The sequence below is a fragment of the Engystomops pustulosus genome, chromosome 8 (assembly GCF_040894005.1).
Source record: "Engystomops pustulosus chromosome 8, aEngPut4.maternal, whole genome shotgun sequence".
Taxonomy (NCBI): Eukaryota; Metazoa; Chordata; class Amphibia; order Anura; family Leptodactylidae; genus Engystomops; species Engystomops pustulosus.
This window is the reverse complement of record NC_092418.1, coordinates 103,786,735-103,801,876: the sequence shown is the minus strand read 5'-3', so window position 1 is coordinate 103,801,876 and position 15,142 is coordinate 103,786,735. Positions and strand designations below refer to the sequence as shown.

The following is a 15,142-nucleotide window of genomic DNA, read 5'->3' as shown; positions in this document are numbered from 1 at the left end:
GTCAGGAGGGGCTGGGATGTCTGCAGTATAATAATATCACATGTTATGGATGATACCTGGTACGGGGTCAGGAGGGGCCAGGATGTCTGCAGTGTAATAATATCACATGTTATGGATGATACATGGTACAGGGTCAGGAGGGTCGGGATGTCTGCAGTGTAATAATATCACGTTATGGATGATACATGGTAGAGGGTCAGGAGGGGCTGGGATGTCTGCAGTGTAATAATATCATATGTTATGGATGATACATGGTACAGGGTCAGGAGGGGCTGGGATGTCTGCGGTGTAATAATATCACATGTTATGGATGATATATGGTACAGGGTCAGAAGGGGTCAGGATGTCTGCAGTGTAATAATATCACATGTTATGGATGATACATGGTACAGGGTCAGGAGGGGCCGGGTTGTCTGCAGTGTTATATCACATGTTATGGGATAATTATCCAGGGATTTAATCTGGACAGGTTAGGAGGGAAGGAGAGTTGGATACTACAGAATAATGTGCAGTGGGGATCAGGAGCTGGGAGTGAGCTGGGGTCTTGGTTGAGTCCTGTGTTACTGCACCTTGATGTCTATGGGGTGGGAGCTGATCTCCTCCGGAAGCTGTTGGGGAAGGTTTGCAGGGTGGAGCGCGTGGTGGAGCCTCTACAAAGGGAAGATGATGAGAGGAGGCAGCAATAAAGGGTTTAATGATCCATACACCCAGAGCCGCGCCAACATGTCACCTCCTGTCTACTATCCCAGTACAAACTCTGCCTGCAATGTGATAGGAGAAGCCATATACCACAGCCTGAGTGTAAAACCCCTACAAACACAGAAGATGGGTACTGCCCCCGCTGCTCTGTGAGGAACAAATCCTGACTATGAGTATTCAGTGGTCAAGGAAGTCCCTATTGGAAATATACCTCTAATCCCCCACCAGGGAGTAAAACAGTGGTAACAGCGACACATGTCTTCACAGGTAATGCCTGGTACTGCAGCTCACATATGTATGTACACTAATGGGATAACATTATAGACCCTGCGCACAATACACATACAGGAGCCATGTCCCAGAACATTGTGCACGGGTCAGCCCCTAAATATGGGCATGTCCTTAGATATCATTCTCTTGTAGAGTCAGAGGTGTCCCCCTCAAAAGATTAACCCATTGCACCAAACAATTGTATTCATTCTGGCGCCACCACCGGTGCCCCAATTATAGGACTTTCCCTATGTGTGTGGGGTAGTTCCAAGGCATCTACCAAAGACTGTCAGCTCTTCAGTCCAGGCTTTTTACTCCTTTCTGTATTGTTATATAGGATGTATACTGGGTTCTTGTTTCTCTTGGGTGCCATAGAAGTGATGATACTATCCCTATATTTGGGGAGCACCCGTCCCTTGGTGCAGAGATGATGTGATGGCCTGGGACCCGCCATGGGTCCCTGCCCCCGTTACCATGAGCACCAGGGAAACCATGAGCTGCCAGTGTAGCTGGACCCTGAGGAGGATGAGCGAGGAGGGAGGGCAGAGCTGATTCATAGGGACAGAGCGAGGGAGGAGGAGGAGGAGGTGGGGAGGGAGCGGTGATGATGATGGAGGAGGAGGGGGGATGCTCGCTGCTTATCCTCAATGCAAAGCAAGGTTCTGCAGAGACCGCACACAAAGAAGCAGCAGGGCCGGCTCCAGGTATCCTACAGCCCTGTACACACCTGCAGCCAATATACTGACCCCTGCAGCGCTGGACCAGCAGGTGCCCCTATCTGCAGGACAATGCAGCCCGGATACTGGAGTATTCAGCCTTCCCCGGATAGACCGCAAGGTGATGGGGGACGCAGCGCAGAATGACCCGCACACCCCTCTCCTCTGACAATGGTAAGCAGGGGGTGTAACGTGGCCGGGCCCCGCTATGCATGTGTGACAGGGTGACAATCACATGAGCCTATTGTGTCCTGACCCCGGGGCTTGTGGATACAACAATAGCGCCAGGTAACCAGAGACGTGACCTCCGTCCTGTCATCAGGGGTAAACCTGTATACCCATCATTATTGTGGCTTTTTGTGACAATGGGACCTACAAATGTTGGGATGAAATGTGTTTCTAGTTTATCCAGAGGAGATTATTGTGCGATGATGAATTTACGGCTATAATTTCTGGTGATGTGATCCTCCTGTAACGTGATCTGTACACGGAGCAGCGGGCGCTGCAGATGCCCCAGTGACGGGCGAGGAGGCGCCTACTGTCCGTGTTTCCTTATTCCTGGGGTATTATAAGAAGTTTGCAGCCGCTCAGCAGATTTTTTTTTATCAAACTGCGGATATAGACTTGGTGAAGTGCTGGTGCAATGTGCCAGCGGTACAGCAGGTGACTGCGGGCATTGTCTATGAGATATTGATACTGTAGCGGGTCATTGTCTTGCAGCCTCGTGTTACATGAAAACAATAGCTTATGTTACAGTCCTCACAATGCAGCTGCCCGCAGGTAGGGGCTGTCCTGTGCCCTATAGGGGGCTACTCGTGTACAGGGGTCACACCCCCCATGACAGCAGACACAGGGTGACATGCCGGCCCGGGGGGGCATCTGTCCCACCGCCCAAAGTGCAGCTCTTACGTTTTCTTCATGGATTTGATGGGCATTAGATGGGGCACAGAGATGACCCGTGACAGCTGTAGTGACAGGTCAGGGTGTGCAGAGCTGCAGTGTCAGCGCAGTGTGCTGGGTCATATATGACAAGTCTCTGACAGATCAGTATGTGACGTCACGTCCCTGCAGTACAGAGGATAACCCCATCAGCTGGGAGACTCCTGCTCTCCGGGGGCAGACACGTGTCCACATCTCTCAGGCTTTTCCTTATGACCGATCTCCTTATACACTATATACAATCTGACCAGCGCTCCTCCTTCTCTATAACATGCTGCCTGCAGATATGACACTATATACAATCTGCTCAGCTCCTCCTGCTCTATAACATGCTGCCTGCAGATAGAACACTATATACAGTCTGCTCAGCTCTTCCTGCTCTATTACATGCTGCCTGCAGATAGGACACTATGGACACTCTGCTCAGCTCCTCCTGCTCTATAACATGCTGCCTGCAGATAGGACACTATGGACACTCTGCTCAGCTCCTCCTGCTCTATAACATGCTGCCTGCAGATAGGACACTATGGACACTCTGCTCAGCTCCTCCTGCTCTATAACATGCTGCCTGCAGATAGGACACTATGGACACTCTGCTCAGCTTTTCCTGCTCTATAACATGCTGCCTGCAGATAGGACACTATGGACACTCTGCTCAGCTTTTCCTGCTCTATATCATGCTGCCTGTAGACAGGACATTATATACAATCTGATCAGCTCCTCCTGCTCTATAACGTGCTGCTTGTAGATATACACTATATAGAGTCTGATCAGCTTCTCTTGCTCTATAACATGTTGCCTGCAGATAGGTCACTATGTACAATCTGCTCAGCTCGTCCTTCTCTATAACATGCTGCCTAATGATAGGACACTATATAAAATCTGCTGAGCTCCCCCTGCTCTATAACATACTGCCTGTAGATAGGACAATATGTACAATCTGTTCAGCTCCTACTGCTATATAACATGCTGTGGGCAGACAGGACACTAAATACAATATACTCAGCTCCTCCTGCTCTATAACATACTTCCTGAAGATAGGACACTATGAACAATCTGCTCAGCTCCTCCTGCTCTATAACATGCTGCCTGCAGATAGGAAACTATGTAAATTCTGCTCACCTCCATTTTTCTTGCAGACAAGACACTCACCGAAATATATTACAACTGGTGCACTTAGCATTTGTGTCTGTGCCAGTTTTGTGTCCCAGCTGCTCTGTAACCGACAAGTGAAAAAAATGTCACCTAAAGGGACTGTTACTGCTCAGCCGGACCGTGCAGGGGGCGCCAAGTAATGGAGACCAGACCCCAGTATTCAGTAATCTGCCACACACCACACATAGTATACCCCCCCCCCCTTGCACCCCCCCCTGCACATGGTACACACACCCCCCTTGCACATGGTACACACACCCCCCTTGCACATGGTACACACATACCCCCCTGCACATGGTACACACACACACCCCTGCACATGGTACACACACACACCCCTGCACATGGTACACACCCCCTGCACATGGTACACCCCCCGCACACAGTACACACCCCCTGCGCATGGTACACACCCCCTGCGCATGGTACACACCCCCTGCACATGGTACACACCCCCTGCACATGGTACACACTCTGCACATGGTACACACACTGCACATGGTACACAGCCCCTGCACATAGTACACACTCTGCACATGGTACACAGCCCCTGCATATAGTACACCCCCTGCGCATGGTACACACCCCCTGCGCATGGTACACACCCCATGCGCATGGTACACACCCCATGCACATGGTACACACCCCATGCACATAGTACACACCCTGCACATAGTACACACCCTGCACATAGTACACCCCCTGCACATAGTACACTCCCCTGCACATAGTACACTCCCCTGCACATAGTACACTCCCCTGCACATAGTACAACCCCTGCACATAGTACATCCTGCACATAGTACACACCCTGCACATAGTACACACCCCCTGCACATAGTACACCCTGCACATAGTACACACCCCCTGCACATAGTACACCCCCTGCACATAGTACACACCCCCTGCACATAGTACATCCTGCACATAGTACACACCCCCTGCACATAGTACACCCCCTTCACATAGTACACACCCCCTGCACATAGTACACACCCTGCACATAGTACCCACCCCCTGCACATAGTACACACCCCCTGCACATAGTACACACCCCCTGCACATAGTACACACCCCCTGCACATAGTACCCATGTGTGCGAAGCGTTCCCGGGGGCCACATTTTTGCAAGGCATCCCCGGGCCTCTTGTGTAAGGCTACATTCACACTGCCGTTGCCCACAGTACCATAGCACAGCAGGCAACAGCAGCGCTGCTCACCGCCGCCCCTCTTCATAGGGATGTATGACGCATGGCGCCGTAATACGGGAAAAGATAAGACATGTCCTATCTTTTTCCTGGGTACGGAGCGCCCCCCTTGCGGCAGTGTGAATGCAGCCTAAAGCTGCTAAAGACCTGTGCAATAATCTGGGAGCCTGATCATAACTTCCACAGTGATAGAGCGGCTCTAATCCCCGGAGTATATCACAGGGGCGGCTGCAGAAATGTATCAGGATTATGAGAACATCTGTCCAGAACATTGCACCAGGTGATTGATCCCATCACTGATCATCCTGCTCATTAAGACCTAAACTAATCATCTACTCAGAGTAGACATAGGGTGCGTTCACACGTTGCAGTTAAAACTGCATGGCAATCAGCTTTGAGGTGGGTTTAGGTGCAGTTTTGTCAATTGAACAGGTGAAAGACATGAACAGAACGAGTAAATGACATTTGTGGAGCAGGTTTCCCCTTCAAAATCTTATTCACCCGTTCAGTTCATGTCTTTCACCTGTTCAATTGACAAAACTGCACCTAAACCCACCTCAAAGCTGATTGCCATGCAGTTTTAACTGCAACGTGTGAACGCACCCATTCATTGTGATCACCTCCCCCTGCGTCACCCCAAGATTCATCACACGAGGAGTGAGGGCTGGGGAAAACATTCTATTACTCTCTCTTATCAGCCATTTCATCCTGGGAAAGGAAACTGTACACGGGATACAATCTATTACTCCCTGTTATCAGCCATTACATCCCGGGGAGAGGAGACTGTACAGGGGGATACAATCTATTACTCTCTGTTATCAGCCATTACATAATGGGGAGAGGAGACTGTAAAGGGGGGGGGGGGGGATACAATCTATTACTCTCTGTTATCAGCCATTACATACCGGGGAGAGGAGACTGTACAGGGGGGGATACAATCTATTACTCTCTGTTATCGGCCATTACATCCTGGGGAGAGGAGACTGTACAGGGGGGTATAATCTATTACTCTCTGTTATCAGCCATTTCATCCTGGGGAGAGGAGACTGTACAGGGGGATACAATCTATTACTCTCTGTTATCAGCCATTTCATCCTGGGGAGAGGAGACTGTACAGGGGGGATACAATCTATTACTCTCTGTTATCAGCCATTACATCCTGGGGAGAGGAGACTGTACAGGGGGATACAATCTATTACTCTCTGTTATCAGCCATTACATCCTGGGGAGAGGAGACTGTATAGGGGGGATACAATCTATTACTCTCTGTTATCAGCCATTTCATCCTGGGGCTAGCCTGTGGTTCGGCTGTTTAATGATGGTGGAGCAGTAAAGATGTCATTGGATCTTGTGTTGTGTATATAGAGATTACTGCCCTCATCGGTCCCTGGAGGATGATAGGAGTGGAGTGTTGTAGCTCTATCCCTGTAAGAGAATGTCAGTGCTGTAAGTGATGAAGGTCCGGGCCCGGGTTCTTGCAGGCAGTTGAATACGGCTCTGATATTTCCCTCGCTTCATGTAATAATAGGCTCAGTGTCTGCCTCATTCACACGTCCCAGCAAATTACAGACTGGAGGAGAAGAACCTGTCATAGAGGAAATGGATAAGGAAGTGTGACACCTCTGTCCTGAGGGCAGCTCTGTTGGGGGGCACTGTGCATTCATATCAGGCGTCTTGTGGGGTAGAGACTAGAAAAGTAAGTGAACCCCCTGAAATCCCCTGCCAGGTTCAGGATTTCTGCTGCACATTCTTCATGAATTTGGTGCCCCCTGCACTGCTCTAATAGAGGGCACCAACTTTTTTTTATGCCCCTTTAACATGGGGCACGCAACATAATTCTGTCGGATACTACTGCATGTTAAATGTGGCGCAGGGTCCAACTGACGCCCCTTTAAGTGCAGAATGTTGTGTTGGACCCGTGCAGCCGCCACACATATGTGACACTTTATAAATACATGTGTAAGCAGATTGCGCCTGATAACTGGCGCAAGGTCCTTAGTAAATGTGGCCCAATAGGATCTGACTGTATCATATCAATTATAGAGAAATACAATGTAACGGAACAACGCACAGTCAGCTGTGCTGGTCCTAAACTCATTGGGGCACATTTACTTACCCGTCCGGAGGAGTTTCTGAAAGTGCACTGTCCGTGTATAATGCCCTCTGCCACAATTCACGAAGATCGAGCGCCCGATATCCTGCATGTGCCGCTTCCCTGCTCAGGTCCCCCGGAGTTCACCTTCTTCTTCCCGCTGCATGTAAGTGCTTGGGATTGTGACACAATTTTAATCTTAATTTCCGCGCTCAGTCCGAACCAGTCGGATCGTCCGACGGCACGCCCCCGATTTCTGTCCCATGAAAGCAGCGCCGCTGCACCGAAATCCGATCGAGTACGACACAATCCCCTGCTAAAACCCTGTCTCAGTGGCACAAATCCCGAATACCATGGACAGTCCGCCGGAAATGCGATCCGCAAACCCTTAGTAAATAAGCCCCATTATGTCAGACCCTCAGCTGTGAAAAGTATGAGGTCTTTGCGGGTCTTTTCTTGTGATAAGAGGCTATTGCTGCAGCAGACAGACCCTTCTGAAAACACTTCACACCGCAGCAGAGCTGACACCTGAGACCGCCCGGGCCCTTCCTCAATGTAGAGGACAAGCTCTTGGGGCCCTGGTTTTGTGTCAGGACTTGCAGGTGTTTCCGGCTAAATGTCACAGATGATGAGGGGACCTTTAACCAGTTCTCGGTGACTTGTCCTGGACAATGGCGTTTCTGTGTTCCCCTCACCTTCACCCTGCGTCTTCCTGTCTGAATGGTGACATTTAGCGCGTGACGCAGTCCGGATGGTTCATGAGATGAAGCCAAGCTCCTCCATTGTCACAAGACAGGAGAATGGAGTGACAAATGAGACACCGCCCGACACGTGTCACCACTCATGTGTGTCCCGCTGTCACGCTCTCAGCGTATGTTATTATCAATCGTCATCCAGCTTTGCCAGGAACAGACAAAAGTCTGGATTAGTGAGGAACTCTGTGTATTCAGGGGCTGTAGGCAGCGGATTCACCATTTTGGGCCCTCACACACCTCTCCCCTCCACGCTTAGCGCCCCTGCCATGTCTGCTCACATCTGCTACTGAGCCCAAATCTGAGAGAACGTCCAGGAACCAGAGAATGTGGGACAAGGCCTCAGCCATCGCCTGCTTTAAAGTGATGGTCGCTATGGGTAACAAAAAGAGATGGAGGAGGCCGCAGCGTCATGCAGGACACGCAGCATCCACATAGTCTGAACCTCAATGATAAAGTAATAGAACCACAACCATAAGGCCCCTTCCACACTAGCGAGTGTGATGCGATGAACTCGCATCACACTCGCAACGCAAGCTGCCGGGAACGCACGGCCCGAACGCTGCACCGCGGGAGTGAACTGACATGCTGAGTTCACTCCCGCGGTGCAGTGTTCGGGCCGTGCGTTCCCGGCAGCTTGCGTTGCGAGTGTGATGCGAGTTCATCGCATCACACTCGCTAGTGTGGAAGGGGCCTAAGATTGCGCTAAAGAAGCAGCAAAACTGCCCAACAGACACCATCATACATAGTTACACAGGATAGGATAAGATACACTGCTCAGCAGGCAGTTTCACACAGGATAGGATTAGGTACATAGCTCAACAGACAGTATCACACAGGATAGGATTAGATACACAGCTCAGCAGCCAGTATCACACAGGATAGGATTAGATACAGAGCTCAGCAGCCAGTATCACACAGGATAGGATTAGATACACAGCTCAGCGGACAGTATCACACAGGAGAGGATTAGATACACAGCTCAGCGGACAGTATCACACACGATAGGATTAGATACACAGCTCAGCAGCCAGTATCACACAGGATAGGATTAGATACAGAGCTCAGCAGCCAGTATCACACAGGATAGGATTAGATACACAGCTCAGCGGACAGTATCACACAGGAGAGGATTAGATACACAGCTCAGCGGACAGTATCACACACGATAGGATTAGATACACAGCTCAGCAGACAGTATCACACAGGATAGGAGTAGATACACGGCTCAGCACACAGTATAGGATTAGATACACAACTCTGGAGACAGTATCACATAGGATAGGATTAGATACACAGCTCATCAACCAGTATCACACAGGATAAGATTAAATACACAGCTCAGGAAACAGTATCACACAGGATAGGATTAGATACACAGTTCTGTAGAAGGTACCACAGAGGATAGGATTAGATACACGTATTCTTGCCTGTCTGTCTGGTGACCCGGTAATCTCAGGCCGTGGTCACGTGTGACCTCCTTATATAATGAGACAGGAGCCAGCGCTGCACCATGGAGATCAATCCGGGCATCTGCAGGGTCTTATGCCAGGGCCGGGGAGTACTGCTCTGCCATCTGCAGGGTGCACGGCCGTATGCCAGGGCTGGGGAACACTGATCTGCCATCTGCAGGGTGCACGGCCGTATGCCATGGCTGGGGAACACTGCTCTGCCATCTGCAGAGTGCACGGCCTTTTGGCAGGGTCGGGGAGTACTGCTTTGCCATCTGCAGGGTGCATGGACGTATGCCAGGGCTGTGGAGCACTGCTCTGCCATCTTCAGGGTGCATGGCCGTATGCCAGGGCCGGGGAGCACTGCTCTGCCATCTGCAGAGTGCACGGCCTTTTGGCAGGGTCGGGGAGTACTGCTTTGCCATCTGCAGGGTGCATGGACGTATGCCAGGGCTGGGGAGCACTGCTCTGTCATCTGCAGGGTGCATGGCCGTATGCCAGGGCCGGGGAGCACTGCTCTGCTATCTGCATGGCCGTATGCCCGGGGCGCACACACAGTGAAAGATAGAGCATGCTCTATCTTTTCCCCGTGTATGGGGCGGATCGGTGCCACAGATGCCCGCCATTACAGTCTATGGGGACGTATATATGCGGGTGTAATTTTGCGCCTGCAAATACATCCCCACAGACGGCCATCTAAATGTACCCTAACACAGCTAAAAGGTTTCTCCTCTAGATGAATTGTGGATTGTTACTATTTATTAAATAAGAAATACTAATATGATGAAATGACAAAGTAAAGATTTTTGTATTTTATTGCATCCTTTCACTAAACAATAAGAAGAAAAAGTTATTTGTCTGCAGGGTTATTACTTCTCGTGCTCCGGAAGAATCTTCCAGTCTCGTGACATCATTATTAGCAGCTTCTGTGGCACATGTATGACCCGGACAGTGTCACAGGTCAGTGTGTGATGTGCCGCGACCTCATTCCTATAACGGCTACAGATGGGGTTTTATAGGGCTGTGACCTGCCGCCATCTGTCACATGACATTGCGCTATAATCTCCTCATATCTGATCCTTATGGAAAACAATCAAAAGATCTTACAGCGAGATGATCTCCCCTTATTGTGGCTCCATCAAGTCTGAAGGATATAAAATCTATGAGGGGCTCTGATCCTTTTTTCTTCCCTTCACACAGATATTTAGACACGACCCCCAGACATTGTAGCCTCAGAGCTGCTATCTCCCAGCAGCCCCTGCTTGCTCAGTGTCTGCTCTCTTTAGCAGTCACATACTTGCTGGCGGTTTCTAGTTTCTGCAGAAGTTCCTTTATACATACCTCCCAACTTTTCACAAATAGAAAGAGGGACATTAACCACGCCCTTGGCCACACCCCCTAGCCACACCCCCTTCTCGCTGTTCAGTGATTGTTTTCTTTCAAAGCTGAATTTTACAAAGGTGATCACATAATTTTTGAAAGCCTCAGAGTGCGGTTACATGTACCACTAGCGCTATATTTACAAATGCAACGCTAGTGTATTGGGCGCGTCTTGGCTCAATCGCATTTGCGTTTCCAATGAAAGCATGTGATCGCTAAGCAATCACATGGAAATGCAAATGAGATGGGGCCGAGGCATTCGCTCATGCGCTAGTGTTACGTGTGTAAACACTACCCTAGTGGTGCGTGTGACCGCACCTCGATGTGTATACATGCAATATGCAATAGTGTCCTCAAGAATGCCCACACGTGCCCATCTGCTTCTTGGCACCATCTGTATGGTGAGCAATAAGCTACATTCACACGATGTATGCCCGCTGTAACGTAGTACGGCGGGCATACACCGGTGCAGGGGAGAGGAGCAGGGGATGAGCACAGCTCACCCCCGCCGCTCTCCACAGGGATTTACAGCACCCGGCGCCGTATCACATAGAAAGATAGGACATGTCTCAACTTTCTATGGGCTACGGAACAGTATGGTGCCGCACGTGTGCTGTACCGTAACGCTCCCGTACAGGGCCGTGAGCCCATAGAAGTGTATGGGGGACATATATCGGCCGTATATATGTCCCCCATACGTTCATGTGAATGCAGCCTCAGTCTGGTGCGGAGTTAGAGGCATTAGTTTAATCCTGCATCATTAATGGCCCGTTTAATTTTTGCATTTTTCAATCCTGAGCTTTTTATATTTCTCCATGTACAGAGCTGTGTGATGGGATACCAAATTTGTAGGTTTTATAATGTTTTCATACATTTACAAAAATGAATCTTCTGGCGCTAAGAACTTTTTCATACTTCAGTGCACGTGTTTGTGGTTGGGGTCATTTTTTGCGAGATGAGATGCCATTTTCAATGCTACCATTTTTAGGACTGTAAGACCTTTTGATCACTTTTTATTACATCTTTAATATTTTGCAAAATGGCAAAAAAGTGGCATTTTTTGACTTGGACACTATTTTCCGTTACGGAGTTAAACTCTGGGAATAACTTATTATATTTTGATAGATCGGACATTTTCGGACGTGGCAATACCTGATGTGTTCATGATTTTTACTGTTTATTTATATTTATATCAGTTCTAGGGAAAGAGGTGATTTGAATATTTATGGGCTTTGTTTATTTTATTTTTTTTACAATTTTTCAGATCATCAAGGGTACTTTAACCCTAGGTTGTCTGATTAATCCTACCATATACTGCCATACTACAGTATACTACAGTATGGCAGTATATGGGGATTTTCCCAATCATCTATTACAATGTGTAAATCGCACATTGTAATAGATCGGTTACAATCAGACACGTGTGGAAATGCTTCGTAACCTGTGAACTTTCAGTCATGAAAGTTCACAGGTTATAGCGAGGGCGCAGGCGCCGCTGTCTGCATCTCCCTCATGCCCTCTTGGCATGGAGAAGGCGTGAGGAGCAAAATAATCGCAATGTCTGGCGGTTTGCAAGGCGTTGCGATTATTTCAGGGCTTGTATGTCACAAAACTGACACACAAGCCCTGATAAATGTCTTCTATCATACAGTCACTGACCTTACTCACTGATGGGAGTAGTTGTCCTCCCTGGTCCCTGCTGTGGAGATGGTCAGTGTAGAGGTGGCAGCGATGTGGTCTCTGTCTGTGCTGCCTCCCTCCCCCTCCACAGCTATCAGGAGCTGCAGAGGAGTCTCCTATGGCCGGGTCACCTCTCCTGCCGTGCCCCGTGATGACTGGAGACACAGGGAAAGCTCACACAGGGGAAAGAGGAGGAGGAGGGGGAACAAGCAGGAGCTGCAGGGAAGTCTCCTATGGCCGGGTCCTGCACTGACTCCGGACAGCTCTCACAGGGGGGGGAGGGGGAACAAGCAGGAGCTGCAGGGGAGTCTCCTATGGCCGGGTCCTGCTGTTTCCCTGGGATGATACCTGCACTGACTCTGGACACGAGGCTCAGCTCTCACAGGGGGGAGGCTCCGGCCCGGGGGAGGAGGAGGGGGGAGTGCTGGGAGCTGTCAGCTCACTTCCTTGCAGCCGCGCTGCTCCAGAGCCCGTGTCTCTGCATCTACAGCAGTGTGTCCCGGGACCAGGAGACGGGACTTCGTCTCTCGGTCCGGGACAATGGCAGGAAAAACGTGACTATCTCTCAACCGCCCGGGGCAGCGGGACATTGGTGTAAAACCGTGAATGTCACGCTGAAACCGGGACGGTTGGGAGGTATGCTTTATATAGTCATCCTGTTATGAATGAATGAATGTGGCATCTGCAGGGTTAATGTGCTTCTAGGTCATCGCCCGCACAGTGAAGTGGATTGATCTGAATCTGGAGGACCTGCTCCTGTACATTTCATTTATGACGACCTCATTATGTGACTGAGATAAGCCGCCGCCACCGGATGATTTAATTTCCAGGCACGTCGCAGCAGAGCAAATGAAAAACTTTCTGAGAGTTGCTAGAGGCGAGCGTTATGGCGAGAGCTGGATTATGGCGCATAACGTTTTTACAATTAGCAGATCGCTGATCATAGAGAGCGAAGGGAGAGAGACAATGAGACAAAGCAGACTCTATGGAGGGGTACATGGAGGAGACCCCTCATGAGACTCCCCAGCAGTGATACACGGAGGAGACCCCTCATGAGACTCCGCAGCAGTGATACATGGAGGAGACCCCTCATGAGACTCCGCAGCAGTGATACATGGAGGAGACCCCTCATGAGACTCCACAGCAGTGATACACAGAGGAGACCCCTCATGAGACTCCGCAGCAGTGATACACGGAGGAGACCCCTCATGAGACTCCGCAGCAGTGATACACGGAGGAGACCCCTCATGAGACTCTATGGAGGGGTACATGGAGGAGACCCCTCATGAGACTCCCCAGCAGTGATACATGGAGGAGACCCCTCATGAGACTCCACAGCAGTGATACATGGAGGAGACCCCTCATGAGACTCCCCAGCAGTGATACATAGAGGAGACCCCTCATGAGACTCCCCAGCAGTGATACACGGAGGAGACCCCTCATGCGACTCCGCAGCAGTGATACACGGAGGAGACCCCTCATGAGACTCCGCAGCAGTGATACATGGAGGAGACCCCTCATGAGACTCCACAGCAGTGATACACGGAGGAGACCCCTCATGAGACTCCCCAGCAGTGATACATGGAGGAGACCCCTCATGAGACTCTATGGAGGGGTACATGGAGGAGACCCCTCATGAGACTCCCCAGCAGTGATACATGGAGGAGACCCCTCATGAGACTCCACAGCAGTGATACAAGGAGGAGACCCCTCATGAGACTCCCCAGCAGTGATACACGGAGGAGACCCCTCATGAGACTCCGCAGCAGTGATACACGGAGGAGACCCCTCATGAGACTCCCCAGCAGTGATACACGGAGGAGACCCCTCATGAGACTCTATGGAGGGGTACATGGAGGAGACCCCTCATGAGACTCCACAGCAGTGATACAAGGAGGAGACCCCTCATGAGACTCCCCAGCAGTGATACACGGAGGAGACCCCTCATGAGACTCCGCAGCAGTGATACACGGAGGAGACCCCTCATGAGACTCCGCAGCAGGATACACGGAGGAGACCGCTCATGAGACTCCGCAGCAGTGATACATGGAGGAGACCCCTCATGAGACTCCGCAGCAGTGATACATAGAGGAGACCCCTCATGAGACTCCCCAGCAGTGATACATGGAGGAGACCCCTCATGAGACTCCGCAGCAGTGATACACGGAGGAGACCCCTCATGAGACTCCGCAGCAGTGATACACGGAGGAGACCCCTCATGAGACTCCCCAGCAGTGATACACGGAGGAGACCCCTCATGAGACTCCGCAGCAGTGATACACGGAGGAGACCCCTCATGAGACTCCACAGCAGTGATACACAGAGGAGACCCCTCATGAGACTTCGCAGCAGTGATACACGGAGGAGACCCCTCATGAGACTCTGCAGCAGTGATACACAGAGGAGACCCCTCATGAGACTCCGCAGCAGTGATACGCGAAGGAGACCCCTCATGAGACTCTATGGAGGGGTACATGGAGGAGACCCCTCATGAGACTCCACAGCAGTGATACAAGGAGGAGACCCCTCATGAGACTCCGCAGCAGTGATACACAGAGGAGACCCCTCATGAGACTCCGCAGCAGTGATACACGGAGGAGACCCCTCATGAGACTCTATGGAGGGGTACATGGAGGAGACCCCTCATGAGACTCCACAGCAGTGATACAAGGAGGAGACCCCTCATGAGACTCCACAGCAGTGATACAAGGAGGAGACCCCTCATGAGACTCCGCAGCAGTGATACACGGAGGAGACCCCTCATGAGACTCCGCAGCAGTGATACACGGAGGAGACCCCTC

General features: G+C 50.6%; 1 protein-coding gene across 1 annotated transcript in view; it reads left to right on the top strand.

The window, feature by feature from the left end:
- Positions 1-1,577: 1,577 nt before the first annotated feature.
- The window catches only part of LOC140075776 (uncharacterized), a 37,461-nt gene continuing 23,896 nt past the window's right edge, over positions 1,578-15,142 (top strand). Inside the window, exon 1 of the mRNA XM_072122063.1 lies at positions 1,578-1,859. The gene's annotated coding sequence lies outside the window, so the exon portion shown is untranslated. The remainder of the gene's footprint in view (positions 1,860-15,142) is intronic.